The sequence below is a fragment of the Canis lupus genome, chromosome 12 (genome assembly GCF_003254725.2).
Source record: "Canis lupus dingo isolate Sandy chromosome 12, ASM325472v2, whole genome shotgun sequence".
Lineage (NCBI taxonomy): Eukaryota > Metazoa > Chordata > Mammalia > Carnivora > Canidae > Canis > Canis lupus.
Genome location: NC_064254.1, coordinates 61,923,454 through 61,938,766, shown reverse-complemented (window position 1 = coordinate 61,938,766; position 15,313 = coordinate 61,923,454). Strand labels below are relative to the sequence as shown.

Genomic DNA, 15,313 nt, shown 5'->3' with positions numbered 1-15,313 from the left:
TCCATTCACTATTCCCACCAACGAAAACTTCTAGCTTGACTTTTAACTTTGTATGTTAGGTTTTTTGTTTGTTTTTGCTTATAATAAGTATGGAATGATACAGTCTGATTTCTTTTTGGAATCTGGCCTCTTTTGCTTAAGTTATGTATGGGTATTCATACTCTTGCATAGTTGAAGTTAGTTTACTCTCATTGCTATATAGTTTCTATTATGTGAAGATATATACCTTTGATGAACATTGGGGTTCTCATTATTTTGGATATTAAAATAATGTTATGGTCACAATAATTTACACCTTTGGGCTAGGGGTCATTCATGCCAAAGTTTATTACCCATTTATTTTTCATCTTAATATTTAGACATATCTCATTGTAAATTACCTTTCATTTCCCAGATGACTAATGAATGAGTTTATTTAGATGTTCATTAGCCATTTATATACTTTTTAAAAGACTCATTTATTTATTTTAGAGAGAAAGAGAGAATAAGCAGGAGGGGCAGAGGAGAGAGAGAGAGAATGTCAAGCAGACTCCATGCTAAGGACAGAGCCCAACATGGTGCTTGACCCCAGAAACCTGAGATTCTGACCTGAGCTAAAATCAAGAATAGTCAGTCATTCAACTGACTATGCCACCCAGGCACCCTTGGCCATTTATATTTTAATTAAAATTTCAGGCACATTAAATATAAATACAAATTATTTAATATAAATACACCTAATACAAAGAGCTAGGTTCCCACATTAAAAAATACAATAACATTTCTGATTATCTTAATTTTTTTTTGAAATAGGCTTTATTTTTTTAGAGCAGTTTTAGATTCACAGCAGAATTAAGCAGAAAATATACAGGGTTCCCATATCCCCCTTGCCCCTATACATGCACAGCTTTCTATTAGAGTGGATGTTTGTCACAATTGATGAACCTATATTGACACATCATAACCACCCAAAGTCCATTGTTTACATTAAAGGTAATTCTTGGTGTTGTATATTCTGTGGTTTGGACAAATGTATGATGACATGTAACTCATCATAGTATCATACAAAGTAGTTTTACTGCCTTAAAAATCTTTTTTTTTTACTTTTTTTTACTTCTTTAGTACCTTAAAGCACTTTATCTATTCATCCTTTTCCCTTAGCCCCAATAACCATCTTTTTATTGTCTCCATAGTTTTGCCTCTTTGAGAATGTAATATTTGATGTAGTTTATTTTTAAGATGACATTTGACTATAACTATTTCAAATTTTAATAATTTAAGGTGGAAATGAAATAATCACTTTTTCTGAGAAATTTTAAATATAGAGTTCACATAATGAATGTACAAATATATAATATATTTTTATTACAGAAACTGGGACATAATTGATTAAAGTTGTGGTTGACCATGTACATCATAAGTTTATGATAATCAGGAACTGGTTTTCCCATGGCCCTACTATAGCAGAGCCATATTCCATTTTCCTAACAAATGACATTCACTACAATTTTAACTTGAAAGACTATTGTCAACAGTATGATGAATAGTCAAGAACCTGGGCTACTCTTTAAATCAAAAGAAAAATCAAAAAAATCAGATTTCTATTATTTTTCTAATATCTCACCAATTAATAGTGATTTCTTTAAATTTTTACAAGCTTACAGTACACAGCCATAAACTATGGATATCACATTGGAAAACACCTTCATTAGTTTGCCCAATGTGTTTTTATTTTTTTATTTTTTTCAAATGGTAGCCGTAATTGATATATGTGATAAAAACTAGATGAAACTATATAGAGATCTCTTCCATGTGATCTTAAATTTTTGCAACTCTGTTTAGAGATGCAGAATTAAATTTATTCTTAACTGGAAATGTGATTCATCTATTTCTTGCAATTCTCACATCTACACTCTGCATCTGATTATTATTTTCACTTTAGGAAGAGGGAATTATCACTAGGAAAACTTAAAAGCAAGCCAGTTTGACACAACTGGTAAGCCTCAGGTCCTGGATTGGTGTCCTACTGACTCCTGTATCCTTCATCATTACCCTGCTTCCTGGACCAGAGAACTTGAGATCTCCTCTGAATGAAAGGAGAATGTGAGTACCTATCAGCCTGTGATGATCAGCTACTTGTTTAGTTTTTCAGTCAATATATTTGACATGAAGTAGAAAATACATGGATAGCAGAATTATTCTTGAAGCAATGAAGTGTTTTTATGTCACTCAGTCTGGAATTATTTTCATTTCTTCACTACGTGCAGTTACCTATACCCATTATTCCTCACCAGTGGCACAGATGTGCAAATCAAAATGCTAAAATTTCTAAACAGGACTGTGGAATATTGAGTAAATTATTTAACTTCTCTGTATCTTAAGTACCTCATCTAAGAAAATGCACAGGATATTATTATTGTTTATTTCACAGGACTGTCAGAAAGATTAAATAAAGTAAATATACAATCTTTTTGCAACCATTTATTAGCAACCCCCTTTGCCTCCTGAATAACATTCAAATAATTACAGACTCCTATTTCCTGTAGAAGTGGTATATGTTTTATTTTAAATACATTACAGTGAAATCAATTCTTTGAGAATTTCAGATGACTATCTGTGAACATTACAGAATTAGAGTTGAGAATGATTGGTTTGCAAAAGCATAATATATTTGATTCATTTAGTTAAAGAAAGTAATGAGTGTTTTGGCATCTACTGGATCAGGAAATTAAATGGTTAGAATTTTCACTTTTCAAGTAGTTTGAAACAACATATAATTAAGCAATTTTCAGAAAACTTGATGCTGTAACACAGGGGCATAACCAAGATAGTATGTACAGTGAGATACTCCCCCGAACTTAAATCAAAAAGCATTTTGATACAATTTGAAATTTTTTTCTGTGAATGGCCACTGGCCAAATAATTATATATTTTAAAAACCCATAAGGCTTATGTGATACGAGCTTTAGACATTGATTGTTCTTGTTGCTCATTTTGCTTTTGTTGAGCTATGAAGATAATTCCTATTCAAATCATTCAGAACTTCCCTCAATTATCTTTTATACATGCCAGTCGTAATGAAGGGATATGAACTTAGTATATTTAAGTCAATTACTACACTGAAATAACAATCCTAAGATGTAAATAAAATATTATTGTAATTATTGAAGTTGGACCTTAGATTTCCTAAGAACTGGTTTTTTAATGTTTTCTTTGCAAAAGAAAACCCATTTTTACATTTTTGTAAGGGACAGAACAGATGGTTTCTTTCTCTGGTTGATTTTCCCTTTAGTACTTTGACTCTGTCCTCAAAAAGAGCTTTCATGCTTTTTTTCTTACCTCTTCATAATAACAACCTCAATTTGACAAAATATGGAGATAATACATTGTTAGAAAACACAAGAAAAGGAATAAATTGAATAAAATACATAGCAATACTAAAAAGAAATGATGTTCAGATTATTTTCTGATGATTGTGACATCTCTCTTTCCTGAGATGTCTCTAAGGTTATTTCTTTAAAATTAACATCATTAAACAAAAACTAAAAATCCTGATATTTTAAAAAGTTGTTCTCTTTCAAAATCAGAAGCTGAAGTTGCCACTTATTCCTTTTCTTTAAATAACATCTTCTCCTAGGAATTTGAAGAATAGGCTTCTAATTTACATTTTATCTTTTCTGATATTTCCTAAATATTGAGAGAAGTTAAATAGCTTTGTATATTGCTACTTTAAGAAATATTGTCATTTCGTGGATGGAACTGGAGGGTATTATGCTGAGTGAAATAAGTCAATCGGAGAAGGACAAACATTATATGGTCTCATTCATTTGGGGAATATAAATAATAGTGAAAGGGAATAGAGGAGAAGGGAGAAAAAATGAGTGGGAAATATCAGAAAGGGAGACAGAACATGGAAGACTCCTAACTCTGGGAAACGAACTAGGGGTGGTGGAGGGGGAGGAGGGCAGGGGGTGGGGGTGACTGGGTGGCGGGCACTGAGGGGGGCACTTGACGGGATGAGCACTGGGTGTTATTCTGTATGTTGGCAAATTGAACACCAATAAAAAAAATTATTGATAAAAAAGAAATATTGTAATTTAATAATTGCTAATATAATTATAAGTTACTGTATTTATGTGGGGGGAAATGAGTTGACATTTTGACCTTAAGTAGTCCACCAAGACAATTTTATTTAACGTTTAATTTCAGCTGACTTAATGTGTCAAGATAGTAAAAAAAAAAAAAAAAAAATAGTGTATGGAGTGTAAAGGAAGTTCAGTAAATGATAACTTCTAAAATTTTGTATAAAAAAAATTTGAAGGTAAAGAAATGTGCACATTTGGGTTCCAGATTGTATTTCATGGGGCCCTAGAACCCAATTTTATAATCTCCTCAAAGCAGAAGCTTTGCCTTTTCAATATATATAGATCTCTGATGAAAGATTATTGTTCTATCAGGTACAGATCATTGCTTTTTACTTCAAATGTTTTTAATTCTGCAAATAAAATAAAGTGCAGGAATTCAGATAGTGTGTCCAAAATGCCTTTAGCTCATTGACATTCCCAATGGAAGTCTGCTGTTGAAATGATTTCTCAGCTAACTCTTGATATGTTCTGCAAACCATGAAAATATCATTGAGAAGTGGTCTGTGCACATCAGTGAAAGGGGAGAAATAGCCAACCAGAATTACAGTAATGATAGGTGACTGCAGGGGTTTGGCGCAGTGGAATTTTGATGTGCATAAAAATAAAATCAGATCTGATGTGCACATTATTATTCCTAAATACCACTTTTTATGAAAAATGATATCAGATCATGTTTCTAGGAATGTATAAGTGAACAGAATAATAATTCCCCACAGCTACAGGGGATTCTTGCAATGCTTGTCAGGAAATGACTGCTGCAGAGGTTTAAGCAATTAAGAGATTTATCTTCTAAGGTGACTATTTTCCTGTTCCAGTCAGATTGAACATATTAAAAATGAGGTTGGCCACATGTACATTCATGTGTACTTGTTATGCATGGTCCCATAAAAATATGCATTTGGGAAAGACATTACAACCCCAGTTCCTTGTAAAGACAGCAGGACTTAATGGGCCAGAAAGCAGGTGTGCAATCCAAGGAGAAATTGCTCTATAACGGTGCAGTACCATGGCTGAGTAGAATCATGGTTTTGTTTTTCTTTCCAATATCATTGCATAGTCTATTTAGATGCTTTCTATAAAATCATGCCCAATGATCCATGTTTTGGGTTGTGTCAGATTATATTATTAATGATAAATCAAGCTACTGCCAAAACCAATGAAACTCTTTTGTAATGCTCAATGTAGGGAAGCAGACATAATGTATGTTTTATGAACTAATTATATTGCATCAGAACGTACTCCATAGTTCTGCATGTAGTATGTTTTAATGAATATTTTATTACTCTCAATATACCAATACTGTTTTAAAGTGTTATGCATTTGTAGGTACAGTTTAAGATCTTTCCATTCAAATTAAATTTTCCTTGCTTAGGAAAACTCTCTCCAGAAATAGAAAATATAATCCCTTTTATATTTCTGAATACCATAAATATGTAATTTAAGAGTTTGTTAAGATTGCTTTTAATAATAATATTTCATTATTATAATTCCATATGCAGGATATGAACATAAAAACATTATAATTAAGACCAGGTTTTAATAGGTACACATACATGACAAATGAAAGTAGTATGATATAACATTAGGAGCCATGGCATTAGATAACAGGTTGAAATCAGTGGCATTACTTTATTACTGTTGGTTTTAATGTTTCCAGCCAAATTCCAGATAGCTCTAGTAATCAAAACAATACAAATTTACACAATAAAATATCCCTTTTACAAAAAAAGACATTTAAGAAATTGTAATAACTAGCATTACTGATGGTGTGTTGAAATGGGAAAATGGCAGTTCTTGACATACCTGCTGGGAGAATATATCAACATAGTTTTCTCTGGAGGGAAATTTGACAAGATTACTGAAATATTTATAACTTTTGATTAATTTCTAGGAATTATCCTGAAAAAAACAATTAAAAATGTATATGGATATTTAATTACCAATTGTTAAACACTATGATATTTATAATGTAAAACTGGAAACACCCTAAATGCCCAATAATTGGGGATAGCTAATGGGACACCTGGGTGGCTCAGTGGTTGAGCATCTGCTTTAGGCCCAGGGCGTCATCCTGGAGACCTGGGATCGAGTCCCTCATTGGGCTCCCTGCGTGGAGCCCGTGTCTCTGCCTCTCTCTTTCTCTTTCTCTGTGTCTCTCATGAATAAATAAATAAAATATTTAGAAAAATATTGGGGATAGTTAAGATAAATTGTTATATATCCACATAATGAATATTCTATAATCATCAAACTTGCATTTTATAGAAAATTATATTGGAGAGTATTATTTTGCATGTAATGTAAAAAACAAAATCACTATATCACCAAGTTAACTTAAATGTGAATGGACAGGGAGAACAAAGTCGACACTTACATTTAAGGGATAAAATTAAGATTTTTTTATTGTGATTTTTGAGTTTTCAAAAATTTTTACAGCAGATGTATTCTACTTTTGCCTTAAGAAATTTCTTATTTAAAATTTAAGTAGTAAAGTGGCATTACTTTAAATCTATAAGATTTAACTACTGTCAATATAAATTCAATGAAAATGTTACTTTTATAGTTAATATTTTTTAAATCCTCCATTATGTCTCTAAAAGCAAACATGTATTATATCATTAAAGTCCTATTATTAATGTCTTCCATTCTCTATAGGAAGACATCCTGAATTCCTAAGCCTTAAGAAGCTGTATCATTTCTCATATAGCTCTTCAAAGATGTGTCTCAAATAAATAGATATATTATATTTATGCATGGAGTACTTAGTTCTATTAACAGGTCAACTTAACCCCACACTGATCTACAGATTCAATATAATTCCAATGTAGAATTTCTCTGAGTTTTGACAAGCTGATGCTAAAATATATGTGGAGAAGCAAATGATTTAGATTACTATTTTAGTTTAGAAAAGAAATACTAAATCAGAGTATTAACAGTATACGATTTCAAAATTAAGTATGAAGCCACATCAATGAAGGCACGTTAAATGTATCAAAGGACAGACATAGAGAACAATGGAATGGACTAAAGATTCCAGAAATTGACCCATACAGCTGTATTCAACCGATACTTTGTAAAGGTGCAAAAGCTAGTCAAAGGAAAATGGATAATGCTTTAAACAAACTTTAAAAAAAATGAGCCATAACCTATGCCTGATATTATACACAAAAAAACTAACTTATAATGGCTCAATGACCTAAATTATAAAATGTCAAGGGAAAATATAGAACAAATGTTTTGTGACCTTGACACGGGCAAAGGTTTCTTAAATAAGACACCATTCTTTAAAAATAGAGATGAGCAGGGGAATGGGCTAAATGGGTGATGGTTATTAAGGAGGCCATTTTTTGTGATGAGCACTGGGTGTGTTTTTTTTTTTTTAATTTTTATTTATTTATTTATGATAGACACAGAGAGAGAGAGAGAGAGGCAGAGACACAGGCAGAGGGAGAAGCAGGCTCCATGCACTGGGAGCCCGATGTGGGATTCGATCCCGGGTCTCCAGGATTGCCCCCTGGGCCAAAGGCAGGTGCCAAACCACTGCGCCACCCAGGGATCCCCGAGCACTGGGTGTTGTATGCAAGTGATGACTCAATTCTATACCTGAAACTAATATCACACTGTAAGTTAACTGAAATTCAAATAAAAACTTGAAAATAAAATAAAATAAAATTTAAATTAAATTAAATAATGGATAGATCTTTGACAAAGGAGGCAAGAATATGCTATGGGAAAAAGTTTCTTCAACAAATAGTGTTGAGAAAATGGGACAGCTACATACAGAAGAATGAAACTGGACCACCTTCTTACACCATACATGAAAATAAACTAAAACTTGATTAAGGATCTGAATGTGAGATCTGAAACCATAAAACTCCTAGAATAGAACACTGGAATAATATCTCTGATATCGACTCTAGCAACATTTTTCTAGATATGTCTCTTCAGACAAGGGAAGAAAAGCAAAAATAAACTGTTGGAACTACATCAAAATAAAAATCTTCTACACAGTAAACAATCAACAAAACTATAAGGCAACCTACTGAAAGGAAGAAGATATTTGCAAATGACATATCCAATAAAGGGTTAGTATCCACAATATATAAAGAACTGATACAAGTCAACACCAAAAAAAAATCCAACTAAAAATGGGAAGAAGGCATAAACAGACATTTCTCCAAATAAGATGTACAAATGGCCAATGGACACAGGAAAGGATGCTCAACATCACTCATCATCAGGGAAATGCAAATCAAAAGCACAGTGAGATATCACCTCACGCCTGTCAGAATGACTAAAATCTAAAACACAAGAAAACAAGTGTTGGAAAGAATGTAGAGTAAAAACCTTTGTGTACTGTTAGTGGAAATGCAAACTAGAGCAGCCATTATGGAAAACAGTATGGAGATTCCTCGAAAAATTAAAAAAAAAGGAACTACCATATGATCCAGTAATCACACTACTAGGTATTTACCCTAAGAATATAAAAACAGTAATTTGAAAGGATATATGCACCCCTATGTTTATAGCAGCACTATTTACACTAGCCAGATTTTGGAAGCAGCCCAAGTGTCCATCAACAATTGAATGGATAGAGAAGATATATATATGTATTAGCCACAAAAAGGGACGAAATATTGCCATTTGTAACAACATAGATCTAGTGCTCACTTCGGCAGGACATATACTATAACAACATAGATCTAGAGAGTATAATGCATAGAATTCTTGTATCACTGTATTGTACACTTGAAACTAATATAACACTATATCTTAACTCTATTGGAATTTTAAAAATAAAAAATACGACAAATACCCACCATTTGCTTCAACGTGGATGGAACTGGAGGGTATTATGCTGAGTGAAGTAAGTCAATCGGAGAAGGACAAACAGTGTATGTTCTCATTCATTTGGGGAATATAAATAATAGTGAAAGGGAATATAAGGGAAGGGAGAAGAAATGTGTGGGAAATATCAGAAAGGGAGACAGAACATAAAGACTCCTAACTCTGGGAAACGAACTAGGGGTGGTGGGAGGGGAGGAGGGCGGGGGGTGGGGGTGAATGGGTAATGGGCACTGAGGGGGACACTTGACGCAATGAGCACTGGGTGTTATTCTGTATGTTGGTAAATTGAACACCAATAAAAAATTAATTTATTAAAAAAATAAAAAATAAAAATAATGGATAATTTGGGTATTTTATAAATATTAAAATCTTTGTTCTTTGATAGACACTGTTAAGATAATAAAGCAGTAAACAGACCTAGATGAAAACATTTGCACAATATATCTGATCAGTTAATTATATCCAGAATACAAAAAGAACTTTTACTTCAATAAGGAAGCAAACAAAAAAAAATGGACAAAAGATCTAAAATAGGCACTTCATCAGAGAAGATAAACCAAATACAAGTAAACTCACTGAAAAGATGTTCACCATCATTACAGAAATGTACATTAATAGCACAGTGGGAAGCCATTTTATATCTAATAGAAAGGCAAGATTTAAATTATTGACAGAACCAAGTGACTTTGAAGATGTACAGCAACAGATCATATGTTGCTGGAACAAATTTAAAATGGTACACCCACTTTGAAACTCATTGAAAAGTTTCTTACAAAGTTAAATCTATACTTATCACAAGACCCATTATTCCTGCTCCTACGTATTTACCCTAAAGAAATGACTCTTCTTGCAAAACGCTGTTTTATCAATGTTTGTAGCAACTTTATTCATAATTTCCCCAAACTGGAAATTACCAAATGCTTTTTTACCCGGTGAATGGATTGAAAGTAAAAAATAACTCTGTTACATACATCTCTACAATGGATTTCTATTCATCATCAGATAGAATCAGACTATTTGATTCATGCAACATGAAACAAATGTATACAATATGATGCAAGGACCAATTTCAAGGAGACAATGACACATGTAGGAAAGGGCCCCGCACAGCCTAGTGGATAGGACCAAATGAAACCTGGATATTAGGCATACTAACCAGCAAGTAGGTTAAGAAATAATATAGAATTTTAGGCTTTATGACTGAGATAAGACAGAGAGAGAGCTGTGTCTTAGAACAAACAAATATTCCTGGCTTAGGGCTTATTTACACCCTGGTGATATTGATAAAGGTCTCAAGAAATTCAACATTTATGGATGATCCATTCCATTAATCCTAGATCTAGGAAGGTGACCCAGCAGAGAGATGAGGAGGCTCTCATTCTGAAATTCATATTCATCTGGCAGTTTCTGCTTCTTTTTCCCAAACCCTATCCTTCCCTATTACTCCATCATGTTCATTTTGGGCCCATCATTGGCCGGCTTAGTCATGTAGTAGAGTTCTTAGTCAATTCCGAAGCCAGGAGCCAGGTTTATAATCTTAACCTTATCATGCTTGGGCAATTTGGTGAATGGTATGAAAGTATCAAGCCACCTCATCATTATTTCCTATTTGGGAACGTGAAATTTCATAAAGTATACCATTAATTATGTATTTACTTAAATTCCAGAAATTGTCTTGGCCTTACTCAATAAGAAGCAACAAGTATAGACCATACTCTTCAAAAGGCAATTTTAGAGGGGTGCCTGGGTGGCTCAGTCACTTGTGTCCAACTCTTGGTTTTTGCTCAAGTCATGATCACATGGGTCATGAGATTGAACCCTGTGTCAGGCTCCGTGCTCAGCGGGAGTCTGCTTGAAAATTCTCTCCCTCTGCCCTTCCCCGTACTCATTCACCTCACACACTCACTCTCCCCCTCTCTTTTAAATAAATCTTTTTTAAAAAATGCGATTTTGGAGACACTTGAGATATGCTTCAGAAAGGTGAAATTCTTCTTTTGGAGCAGAAGCAAAGCAACATCCTACTTACAAATGTTCTCTTTGTTATATGAAATAGAGATTATCTTGCCTGTATCTTACCTAAGATTTATTAAAGAAGATGCCATTTACAATGCTTTGCTTCCAACCTCTGATCATTGTACTCATTACAGTGGCACAACATTTTGTTGAACAGGAGAAACAGTTTATCATATGCAAAACTTGACTTTTGGCATTATGTTAGAGCAGACACAAAGTAGTTTTACACAGTTAGATAATTATGAATATAGTCATATTGTTTTCATTGTTTCTTATGTTTTAGAATTTAGTTTAGGTAAGTGATGGTGTCAGTGTGCCTCCTAGAATTAAAAACTATGTAAAGAATTTCTTTTAAAGAATCTCTCTATTCTTTTGTTGTCCAGAAGGGCAAAATGAAAGTAACCTCCCAGGCATAAATTTGGAAATAATTTCATTTTCTACTTTGTACTAGGATTTGCCCTTTAGCCCAGCTTAAATATAAGTCTATTAAAATAAATTTCCTGTGGCCAAAGCCTAAAGTATTTACAGATGATAAAATTTGGTCATCTGTTTGTACTTTCTTTCAAGAAAATTCATCAGAAACTACCAAGGGAAATTGTTGGTTATTTTCTGTGGTCACCAGCTTTCTGCTAACATCTTATTTCCTTCACACAAACAAATCAAATCTATCATAGCATTCTTAGCCCCAGGGCCTTCTATAATTTCTTCATGTTCTGTGATCTGAAATATATACCAGTTACTTGGGGGAATGCAGAGATAAATAAATTAACAATCAATAGGAGTTATTTTTCCATCTAGCCTAGTGTTCAGGTTTATGTTTTTCCAATCAGCCCATTATACAATCTACAGGAAAATCTGTTAATATAATTCTGAAACAAAGAATGAAAACAAGGCAGAGATTGTGGAGGTGGACTCAAGAAGCAGGGGAGTGGGGTGTTACAACAAATGTGAATAAATGAGGCAAGAAATTAACAGAAGTGCCAGAAGTTTTGTGATCAAAGCCAGAGAAGTAAATAAAATGTATTCAATTACCAAGTGGCAGAGAAATGTAGGAACCAAAATTCTGAATAGTCAAAAAATACATCAGTAGACATTTATATCCAGAGTCTAGAAAAGATTCCAAGTATTCAGACAATTTTGAGAAACAATGATCAAAAGAAAATCCAGGGATATGGATACCATAAACTGTTACGGTATCAGAAAGTTCATAGGTGTATGAACTTTATTTTTTAAGGTAAATAGTAGAAAAGTAATGCAATTTGTGTAGAATTCTGAATGTGGCCTAATTTTTAGCACTGAACATTTGCCTTGGGAACATTTTCCAGCCGGGCCTAGTTCTACATCTCCATGTTGATCATGGCAAGAGCTAGACCAGTGGTGGCAGCATAGCCAAGGTTACAAAGATATTTTTATGTCAAGGATTACAGAACACATATGTATGCGAGTGAGAGTGGAAATTCAGGGTCATAATGCCTTATAGATCTGAAGAATTCATTTCTGATCGACATATTCTGCTTTTTAAAAAATATTAGGGAAAATAAAAACAATTCTATAGTCCTTGCTGGAAAGAATTTTGCTTGGGTGATTTTTGAAAGACTTCTTTGAGAGGCTGCCCCTAGGGAGTCTATTTCACAGTCTCATAGACTTAGTTCATTTAGGTTTTCCTTACATCCAATCAACACTTACTTCTGTTTAATTTAACCTTAATGAAGACATTCAACAAATTTTTACTCTGCATCCTGTAGCTTTTTAACCCTGGGACTTCAGGAATTAAAGAACTTTCTGGAGGTCCAGGTCCTGACTTTTCTTCTCAGCCTGTTTGTGCACTTCCTCATCAAAATCTAGTTTTAGCTAGAACCCTGCTAAGTCCATTTAACCAGGACCTCTCCATAGATCCCTGGCTAAGTGCTGGATTCAGAGAGATTCCATTAGGCTTAATGGAGAGTACTTGCCATTTAGCTGAGAGCTGAATGGAAATAACACAAAGTCATTCAAAACAGATATAATACAGATGCATCCTAGTCAGAAGAATATACCCTGCAGAGCAACGTGGGCATTCAGTTGAAATCCCAAGAAAGGCCATGACTAATAAATAAATATGCTATAATGTAAGGGTTGCATCCTAGGAGTAAGGGAAGAACAAAACTAAGCACTTACAAGTAAAAGAGAGAGAGGCTGGCAGGATACGCCTGCAATGTAACTGCCTGCCAAAACAGAAAGCTGGAAAGCTGGTGGATGTGGACAAATATGGGTTGTTGGATGATGAGGAGTTTGCCCTGGCCAACCACCTCATCAAAGTCAAGCTAGAGGGCCACGAGCTGCCTGCCGACATGCCCCCACACGTGATCCCCCCCTCCAAACAGAGGCACGAGTGAGTGAGCCTAGCACCCTGCCCGGCACAGCTGCTATGGAGAAGGGAAGGGCCATAAAGACGGAGCCATGACTCTGCAACTCTTGCAAAGAAAAACCACCATCTTTCTTTTCAGGCTGTTCCTGGGCCCAGCAGGGAGGTGAATAACGGTTGTATGTTAATGATGGAATTTTGTGCACAAGAACTATGGATATTTTTAATCTATAATGTTAGAAGCAAAAAAAAAGATTCTGGTATTATTTTATTTTATTTGTTTTTGGTATCTTGGTATTTATCAATTTGGTAGTCAGTCATAATCCTGACTACCAAAAACATATCACCCACGATGCTTAACATATAATCAATAATTACTAGGTCTACACAAAATAAAAAAAAAAGAACTTAAAAATAGTCAATATAAATAGACTCTAAAGGGACACAGTTATTGATATTGGAAGACAAGGAGTTTAAATGACTACTTAAATATGTTCAGGTACTTAAAATATGAATATCAGGATATGGTGGGCAATATAAGTACAGAAATGGAAACTATCAGAAAGAATCAAATAAAACTTTCTATAATGGGAAAGTACAATATCTGAGATAGTAAATTATTCAGTGGGATTTGCAGATTGAAGACTGCCGAAGGAATAGTGGGAACCAGAAAACAAGTCAATAGAAATTATCCAATCTGAGGATCACAGAGGGAAAAAAGGTATGAAAAATAAATGAATATATAATCAATGACCTGTGGAATAATATCAGCCACCGAACATAGTTGTAATTGGACTCTCAGAAGAAGAAGAGTTTTGGAAGAATAGGAGGGTGCAGTAGACATAAAAAAAATATTCAAAGATTAAATTGCTCAAAAATTCCAAAATTTGAAGTTAAAAATCAGCTGACACATCCTTTATGTTCAGGCATCTCAAGTAGGGTAATTATAAAGAAAACCATAACTAAGCACATCATAGTTGAAGGTAAAAAGGAAGACTAAGAGAAAACCTTATGGGAAGCCAGAACAAAAGTCATATTATACACAGAGAAAATACCATATGAAGGACAGTAAACCCATAAGAAACAACTGAGTTCAGAAGACAATGAAAATATCTTTAAATTTCTGAGGCAAGGAGGGCAGGTTACAGCACTGAAATATATACCCAGAAAAAAATATTATTTAAAATGTGGTAAAATAATGATGGGAGAAATAAAAAATAACAAGAGTATATGTTTAAAGTCAGACACATAAATAATTAGATTAAATGTAAATGGACTGAACAATTCATGAATAAATAAAAAAATCAAGAGCTGACTACATACTATAAACACTTTGAATATAAAGACACAAGCAGGTAGAGAGTAAAATGGAACGAGATATATAAAACCAGTAGTAATATCAAATAACTTACCAAATATAAAGAGAGGTTCTTTTAATAATAATCATTAATCAGCAAGTGTTAACCATCTTACATGCCAGAGAAAGGACATTTTCCTTCCTAATATGATTCAAAACATTTTCCTTCCTAATGATTCAAAATGAATGATTTAAAGTGAAATCATTACAAAGAAAAAAATCTACATTGTAATTAGATATTCCTATGACAAATACAAGGATATAGAGAATTTTTAAATGTCACATGACTGACATTTAGAACACTATACCCCATAACTATAGTATATAGTTTCAAGACCACATGGGAGATTAGACCATATACTGGAATATAAAATAAGTTTCAATAGGTTTAAAAAAAATCAGATGTTTCAGAGCATGTCCTTAGACCAAAATTTAAAACAAGGCATGTCTCCTTTTTATTCCTGTTCCTACTGAATAACCCTGGAGTGGAAGAAGCAGCTTGGACGTCCCTAGCCTTGGGACGTCCACTTCTTGACCTTTTTTGGGTCTAGGGTTGAAGACAGGTAAATAGGATAGGGGAACAAGAAAATGTTTATTAGCTGGCCATAATTTGATTTCCTCCTAGTC

The 15,313-nt window shown here is 33.7% G+C and overlaps 1 long non-coding RNA gene across 1 annotated transcript in view; it reads left to right on the top strand.

Annotated features, from left to right (window-relative positions):
• The window catches only part of LOC125752266 (uncharacterized), an 83,534-nt gene extending 81,429 nt beyond the window's left edge, over positions 1-2,105 (top strand). The window contains exon 3 of the long non-coding RNA XR_007401337.1: positions 1,922-2,105. This is a non-coding gene — a long non-coding RNA (uncharacterized LOC125752266). The remainder of the gene's footprint in view (positions 1-1,921) is intronic.
• The last annotated feature ends 13,208 nt before the right edge of the window (positions 2,106-15,313 follow it).